The sequence below is a fragment of the Phyllostomus discolor genome, chromosome 6, assembly GCF_004126475.2.
Source record: "Phyllostomus discolor isolate MPI-MPIP mPhyDis1 chromosome 6, mPhyDis1.pri.v3, whole genome shotgun sequence".
In the NCBI taxonomy this organism is placed as follows: Eukaryota; Metazoa; Chordata; class Mammalia; order Chiroptera; family Phyllostomidae; genus Phyllostomus; species Phyllostomus discolor.
In genome coordinates, this window is record NC_040908.2 from 149,483,479 (window position 1) to 149,492,830 (window position 9,352).

Here is a 9,352-nt window from a genome sequence, read left to right on the forward strand (position 1 = left end):
CTGTTCCCAAGGCTGGAGCGGGGTGGGGGGGGGCGGGGGGGGGTCACACAAAAGGCCTGGATGACGACAACTTGTCCCTAGGTGGTAATCTCTAGCCAGTGCCCCAGGAGGTCGGCTGCTTTTCCCAGGAGCCAGGATGGGCCTTATCTATAGTTTCTGAAACAAAAGCTTAGCATATACATTATTTGCTAGACTTACAGCTTTTTACCTTAAGCTAAAATTTGCCAAGTCTCGAGTCCCCTATCAAAAACACAGCATCTGATTGTTATTTTTAGCAATAGTTTCACTAAATGGAGCGAGAGTAAATTCACTCATATTTATTAGCTTTTTTTTTCTATCAAAAATGATCTTTAAAACTATAGGCTTTACATTGAGTCAGGGATGAAACTAAAGAATACTGTGTCAGAGTCTCCAAATATACCCAGCTCCTTTGTGAAACATGATCGCAGAGTTCCCCATGTTACACATTCATCCCCTTTAAGTGAACTGCCTCTCTTTCAGCATTCTGTATGTCAAAACACCAATAAACATTTTAGCAGGGGACTATATAATGCCAATTAACGGGCAATCTTATTTATTTCTCACAATCTTTTAGCAGTAATAATATAAATTCTCAAGTCTATTTTCCAAATTAATAGCACTTTAAAGATTAATGTGCATCTTCTGTGTAGAGATAACAATATTTATTTAGGGTACTTTACATCCACACAATGGAAGAAAAACTTTGCTCTTTCTTTCTTTCTTTTTTGTTTTTTTTTTGTACACTGTCTAATCTGGTTCACTTGTTGCTGTTGGCACGTGAGTGTGCATGCCTGTGAATGGATTTACCTGCATATGCCGATACTAGGAAATATAGATAAGATACAAGTGTGCTAGAATAGATAGTACTTTTCATGGTTTATGGTAGGGCTTCTTACCGGGAGGGTGGGGAATGGCTTCAAAGAGGCTCAGAAACACCTAACAACATATTCTGGATTGTACATGTATGTGTATGCCTTTCTGGGGGAACCTCTCTATCTTTCTTCAAATTCGTCAAAGGTCCTTGACTCTAAAACATTTAGATCCTTGACACTGAAATATATGAAAAATGTAAGTTACAGTTTAAATGTTTAGCAAGTTAATGAATGCACTTGACATCTCTAGAATCTCTGCTTTTTGGACTGAGTTCTCCTTATGCTATAGTATCTCAGTGTTATTAACTTAGCATTCAGTATAGCAGCTGAATATAAAATTCCACCAGTATTTTATGAAATTAGTTCATGACTTCACAAGAATCAATTTACTTACTCTGCTTTTATCTGACTCCACCTCGCTGTACTTGGTGGAATGAGGTGTTGTAGCAGTTAGAAGCCCACTGAATGATCACCCTAATTTTACAGTCACTACCTGTATGAGCTCAAGCAAAGGATTCGGTCACTGTCAGTAAAATGAGAATGAAAATAAGAATCACTTTTATGGTTGTATTCTGAGAATTAAATAAGTCCATCCACGTGAAGCTATTAGGGATGCCTCAAGCACACAATAAATGCTAGCTAATGGTAGTAGCTCCTAATACACATCACTAATACACACAAGGTATGCCTCTAACTCTTCGAATTAACTCCTTTCACTCTCATGACAATTCAGTAACACAGATTTTATTGTGATTCCTATTTTGTAGATGAAGAAACTGAGTCATGAAGAAATTAGTTAAGTTTTCAATGGTTAAAGAGTTCATAAGTGGCAAAGTCAATCCAGTCTCAGGCAATTTGGATCTCGGTACCAATTTTAACCACCACAACTTTCTTATATTATTGTTACCATTATGTCTGTTTTAAAATTTCACTGTCTAGCATGCCTATTATATTGACATGTATGTAGAAGAAATCACAGTATGAGAATTCTTAGAAAAATGCACATCTTATGTAGATTACACAAGGACATAGTTCTTGGTAGTACCTGGAGAATTGCTAATTTTTTTTCTCCTGTGTTTTCGGAGAAAGTAAATGCAACCTAATTTTATTTGTAAAATGTCAATATCAAATCTATTTTCTAAAAAGAACACATTCATATCCATCCTCAAAACACTCATGGAGAATAAAATAAATAATCAGTGTCAGTTTTATGTTAACAATGAAAGAAAACACAGTGTATAACTGATGAGGGATGGTTATGGGTTATTTGCAAAATAGGATTAGGGCCAATATTCAACATAGCCAAAGACAGAATTGAACTCACTCCTAATGTACTGTTTTAATTACTATATTAAATAGATCTGCTTTGCAGAAAATTAAATAATACATCTATAAAGAAAAAACAACATTTTGGGTTTTACATCAGATGAAATTGTGCTGCAATGATAAATTTTATCTCTAGGTGCAAGAGTGAAAATTAGGTTTTCTTGTTCAGCAGCTATCCCAGACAATAAAATATGATAGAATGTGTAATCCACTGGTTTATAAAGAAAAGTATTCAAGAGAGAAAAATGTGCAAATTGAATATTTTTTAAGATCTGCCTGTGATAAATGAATCCAGGGAGAAATTGATGGTACTGTAATGAATGCTTAGAAGGACAGTAATGTGAATACACAATGAAAAAAATGCAAATTATTACCTGTTTCCTAATAATGAAGATCATCTTATGCATATCAAATGATGAGGTTGCTAGGAAAAAGATAGAGAATATATGTAAATTTAACATATAAGCAGACTCCTGAAACACTTAGCATATTTAAAGAAAAAAATTTAAACCAATTACTTTCAAAACATGTTGAAATGACATTATCTGTGATCCTTCTAAGTGGAAATGTCCTCTCCCATGATAGAGGTTTCCCACTGTACTTTCATTTTTCCTTACCCAGTAGCTCCTTTCTCTTTCATAAAATCATATTATGATTTCCCTTAAACTATACAAGAGGCTCTTCTTCTCTTATGCCTCCCGCATTCTTGAGTTCATCATTTTCTGAAATCTTAAGAGAACTGGGCTTCCAAAGTCTTCATCCCCTTGTTGAGGAGCCCCTTAATGTCTGCATGGTCCCTACCACCACTGGAGAGAAACCCAGACTATTCCTGTCAAGGCCACCTGTGAAATGCCAGATTCAATAGCCTTACCTTTCTGCATTATCTGCTTTGTTTGACTGCGAAAATTTTTAAATCTCTCTTCATCCCAAACCCACTTTTGTAGGCGGGGGTCTCCACACACAGGGCCCCCCTGGCTGCCACAGATGAGAATAAGTCTACCAAGACATGATCTGCTTGGGGAGGAAAGGTGGCCAGTCTTTCAGAGGAGAAGGGCCAGGAGCCTTTTCCTCAATGGGCTTTTATTACGTTTGTTTTGCACAGGAATACAGGTAAAGCTCATTAATCATTGTCAGGCAATAAGTATCAAACAATAGATAACAAAGAACTCTGAGGGCCTATTTTGAGTCAGGGTCAAATAGCTAAAGAGCTATAAAACTTCGAGGAACAAACTCATTTCTTGTTTGGACCCTTATCATTTAATTGAGAGCATTCTAAACAAAGAAGGTTTCACAGGATTTTACATATTCTTTCTTAGGCCTGATTGCCTGGGGAACCCGCCCTTTCCAGCACAGGGCTGCACCACCCTCTGTCATTGTTTCAGGCTTAGGTGGAGCAAGGGAAGTAAGGCAGCCAAGAGATTAGGAGACTTCTTGCAGACAGAATGAGGACTCAGGCTTTGTCAAAGGCGAAGGGTGAGAGTCCATCACCCCCTTTTGCTGTAGCCCCCCAAGTCCTTCCCTGGGGGCCTCCCACGTGATCATGCCTGTCTTAGATCATTCTCCCCTTGGGGAATCTTACCCGTCATTGGCTAACCGACCAAGCATTGGGGGCCAGTTATGGATGAAGTAAAAGGAGCAGAAGCGGCACTCCTGCCAGGGAGATAAGCTTTGTTTCCTTAGTGTCTTATGGCCTGCAGGTCACTCCCTCAGCCTTAGCTATGGGGAGGGGTTACAGCTCTTGAAACCAGGCAGGGCGGTTCCCAACACACTTTCTCTGATTCCTACCTTCTTCCTTAACCACCTACCTCTGTTCTTTTGCTACTTTCTCTTTTCCTATGTTTCTTGCAGAGCTTTGTTACCCCAGAAGAGTGACCTCAGTTTTATTTGCAGTGCTTCTCTCGGTGGACTCACTCACTTTCATGGCTGGAGTTGTCTCAGTTCTTCCAAAACTCACACACCTGTGAGCCTGGTTGTAACACTTGCTCAGGCTCCTCACCCACAGACTCCACTCTCTTTGCACACTGCCTGAAGAATGTCCTCCTGATCCTGTAACCTCATCTTCCCGAAGATCAATTTGGTCAGTTTAATGTTAGCAGTGCTCAGTTGCCCAATATTCAAATTAAAAATGCTCATGCTGTTGCTTTATTTCTCTAGTTGTCTACTGCCTTGCAAAATGTTCTGTAGTAGGTAGTGCAGCAGCAAAAAAGTAATAGCCTGTCAGCCTGGGTGTAATGTGACTTTAAAACCAAAGCCACTGATGATTATAAATATAAATAAGTATATAATCTGAGCTATACCATAATAATGATATAAACAGCACATATATTTATATAAATAGTGCATATATTTCATATATACTATATAAAATAACATGTGACATTAAATTTATAAGCATATATAATAAATACATATAAGTATGATAAATATGAATATGTTATATTTCAGCTATGAATTATGGTATGACCTTTTCTATTCTTACTAAATATATTTTTCTTGGCCCAATGTTTCTTTCTAGATATCACTCTCCTTACCATTTCTGCAATTAACAGCAAACCTGCTGAAACCACTTTGTGCAGTGGAAATTTGTGCTTTCTCAATACTCATTCTCTACTTAGACTGAGTATTTGAAAATAGCGGATTCACGTCTTCACTCAACTGAATCTGTGGTTTTCAAGTGGCTTCTCTTGTAAAACCCAGTAGTCCTTTCTCAGGTCTCTTTAACTCAAACACTTGGTAGATTGGGAAAACTGACCACCCTCTCTTCCTTTACCTGCTCATTTCCTCCAAACCACACAGGTTCCCCTTTCTGTCTCTGCTGGGGGCTCCTCCTCCTCTTCTCAACCATATTAGCATGGAGCCCTTGTCCTTTACCAGCTGTGTTTCTTCTCTAGGTGGTCTCATTTACACCTCTTATTTTACGAGAGGTGTAAATGAGACCATACTGTGTGCCTGCTTGTTATCGGTATTGGATTTTTAGCAGAGAACAAAAGAGACAAAAATCCCTGTCCTCATAACCCTTTTAATGAGGGGCACAGATTGGATAAATGAGATAAAAGAGAGAATAAAGGAAGTATGGACTCGGTGTGAAGTGAATTTCTGAAACTCTGTTTCTCTACATTTGACTGGACATTTTAATTACCAAAATGAGATTCTTCTTGGCACTGAAATTCAGTGGGGGATTGAATGATTTAATGGTGCCTGAAAAAAAATAGTGGGATATTTCTGATATTTTAACCAGGATCAGGGAAAGAAACAGAGCAGGTACAAAAGGTTTCAGCAAAAGCAAAGGAAAACAAAACAAAAAAAAAGTTTTTTCCTTGCTTGAACCTCTTGATTTCAGTGCTTTCAATAAATGATTGTAAGTATTGCTATAATAATAAGATTATCTTTATTGTCTTTGTGGTTATGTCATTTTGTTGTTTTTGGTGTGATGGTATGTTGCTTATCAAGAGATTCTCTAAAACTTCCCTGGGTGGTGTGGCTCAGTGGATTGAGTACCTGCCTACAAAGCAAAGGGTCTCTGGTTCGATTCCCAGTCAGGGTTCACAGCTGAGTTGCAAGCCAGGTCCCCAGTGGAGGGTGCATGAGAGGCAACCACACGTTGATGTTTCTCTCCCTCTCTTTCTCTTTCCCTTCCCTTCTCTCTAAAAATAAATAAATAAAATCTTAAAAATAATAATTTGTGAGCTCCTTGAAGGCAGCCTTTGTTTAAAAAAAAAGAGATCCTCTAAAATGATCAACCAAATAAAGTCATTCTTCTATTCTTTTTGCTTCCCATTGTGCTTAGAATAAAACCTAGTTCCTTACCAGACCCTACAGAATCCTATGTGATTTTGACCCTAATTGACTTTTCAGACTATAGTCTATCATTCTTCTCCTTGCTTCGTGTGATGCCGAGACACCAACCTCTTTACCATTCCTGAAATATTCCCAGTGCACTCTAGTCAAACATGTCTTTGGGCCTCAGAGATCTGAATTTCTGCCTGGAGCACTCTTTCTACCGATACACGTATTTTTAAAAATTCAGGTTCCTATTCAATTGTCTACTTCTCAGACAGGTTCTTTATATAACATCACACCACCTGGCCTGATTTAGTGTTATTTTCACTCTGCTGCATATTCTTAGGGGCCATTCTGGAAATAATGTATGGTCCCTTTTATATCAATGATAACAACATTCAAGAATAAGAATGAAGAAAGACATGAATTTGAGGCGTGGGATGCAAATGGTAGAGCTATTTCTGTGAAGGAAAGACAACTGTTTATGATACACTATCAACTACTACCTGGGTCCCTGTCTCAGCTCTGGCAGCAGGAAGATGGAAGGCCGTTAGTAGCTCACTGGAGAGAAAGGGGTGCATTTGCCACTCTGACCTCCGGCAGGGGTAGCAGGTCTGACTTACCCAGTACAGTTCCACAGGTACATCTCACTTACCTTTAGAGGAGGCCCAGAGAGATGTCTTTTCTTTCTACTTGCTGAAGTTGCTCTGGGTTCTGCATTGTCCTTCTACCACAGTGCCTGAATATAAGCACTGGAGGCATCCCTCAGCACTGGAAAGCTAGTGTTTTTCTTATTCTGCTCATGATGTCCCATCATCATTTGTGACTGAGAAAACGATTCTGGTAGCAGAGCAAATGAAGGATGGGCAGTGTGATGGGCAAAGCCCAAGCACAAATGAAGTTCTGAATGGGGACATCCTGCTGTACTCTCGCGTTGTGTTTCAGAATGAAGGAAGCAAGGGAAGGAAATACAACTTTCCACAGAGTGGGTCAGTAAATTATTCCTAACAGATTGGTTTTTGAAAAGAATGTTTTCCAATGCTTGATTTAATATTTGAGGCAAGATTTAAAACCTTTATTTTGAAAAAAAAAAAAGGAATAAATGGCTATACTCAAGGACAAGGGGAAACATTCTTCTAGAAAACTTTAAATTCACATTTCACAGCTGCAGCCTTAGAGCTCAAAACTTAATTTCTCATGACAGACCTTTCCACAAAATTTATCTGGGGTGTCTACAATATTCATGTTACACTGCGTATTCTGAATAGTGATTTCAGGGATGGTGGTATGAAAGTGAAAAAGCAATTTTAGACTCTTTGCAATAATAAAACTACATTTGGAATCAAAAGCAACAAAAACAAACAAAAACATAAAACTATCATTTTAAAGTGAAAGTAAGAAAATATTCAAAGTCAGAAAAATTTTTGTTATTCATCAAATGTTTAATGAGTATCTACTAAATGATAGATACTGTTTACAGTTTTACAGCATTAATGTAGGTGTTTGTTATAAAATGCCTTTGAGAATAGTTGTGCCATCCTCAATTTACAGAAATGGAAGAAGTATGAGGCAATAAAGTTCGCTGTCCTGAAATACCAGAGACTGTGTTTCTATTCACGTAAATATAAAAGCAGGAAAAGTAAAGCAACCCGAGATAAATTTATATAATGCATCTTTTTGTTTACATCCCATACAGTCTAGTTTCAGTCAATTATCATATTTATAGTTCATGTTTATAACAAAGTAGCAATTATAGCTTTCAATGTCAAATGATTGACAATTTAGTGTTAAATGCCCAGATATTGTTAAATGCTGTGATCACGTCCTTATTCATTTACAAAATAACATTTTGCGCTCCCTAGTTTAATCTCATGGGAAAGCTGAATAAATAAAAGGACCGGACACATCTCATTATTTGTATTGACTTCCGTTTCCTTAGTTATAGAGTTAGTGGTATGCACAGGAAGATCTCTAATTTTCTTTAATAATCCATAACCTATATTTCTACAATCTATTATTCTTCTTTGCCTTTGGTGAGTTTCTGATGTATGCATTATTGGGTTCCAATGTCAAATGCAGTAATATGATTCTATCAATTGTTGAGCCTTACTGATCTCAAGGGTCAGTTTCTTACCTTTCAATATTTATTCATTTAACAAATAAGAATTCATTTCTGTTGTGTGCTGACCATACTAATAAGTGCTTCAACTGCAATGGTGAGAAAAACAGCTCTGTCCCAGGAAATAAGACATTTTCCTGGGGTCACAGACAAATAAATACGTAATTCCTATGATAACAATTATGCCAAGAATAACAATTAGTTTAGGGTACTTGGGGAACACATTTCCATATTTTAGCTTCCTGAAGGGCAAGAACCATGAATAGTAGCAGCAATGATTAAGAGTTGGAGGGGGTGGGGCATTGAGAAACAATCGAGTGTAGTGCCCACACTTACCAGCTGTGTAATCTTGGAAAAGTTGGTTCGTCTCTGTGTTCTGAAATTATAGAACAAAGTAAAAGGTTTGGGATCAAAGGAAGAAGCGTAATTAATTTTATCTGACGTATGATATTGATTGTAGTCGGAGGGGAAAGACATGAAGCTGTGTAGATTAGTAAGTATCAGCTTGAGAATGGCTTCTATCATTCTGAAGGATTTTCAATGGTATCCAGGTTACATCAGAAGACCAATGAAGGGCTTTAAATAAGAATGTGACACCATTATTACTCTTATAGAAAGATCCCTTTGGTCATTGCATGGAATATCAATTGGGAGCCAGAAGGGAAGAAACCAATAAGGTGGCTTTTGCAGTTATCCAAGTGAGTGACAAAGATGACCCAGTTAGTCAATGTGCCTGGAGCATTTTAAGAGATATTGAAGATGAAGGAGTAGTAGCAGATTTGGTTATGACTAGATGTGGAGGATGGTGGTGAGAAACAAATTAAGGATGGCCCTCAGGACTCTGATTTAAGCAAATAAATGAGTGACAGTAGTAATCACCGAGAAGGAGAGGACTGGGAGAGAAGGAGGTAATGGGAATTTGCTTGGAGTGTATTGATTTTGAAATTTCACAACAGCCAAGTGATGACTATTGTGAAATAGGGCCAATGATGTCACATCTCATAGACACTCCCTGGTGCACTGGGACCCACTCATATCAGTTTTCAAAAGCCAATTGGTAATATTCAGGAACTTAGTGAGCTAGTTGTTAAACTGTAGGTAGCATGCAATTTGCTATATAGGGGCTACGGATTCCACAGAAACCAGCAAATGACCCAAATGATGCCTTTCTCCCTATAGAGAGCAATTTGATCCTCTTACCACTGCATATATTGATCTCAAGAGAGAGGCTGGA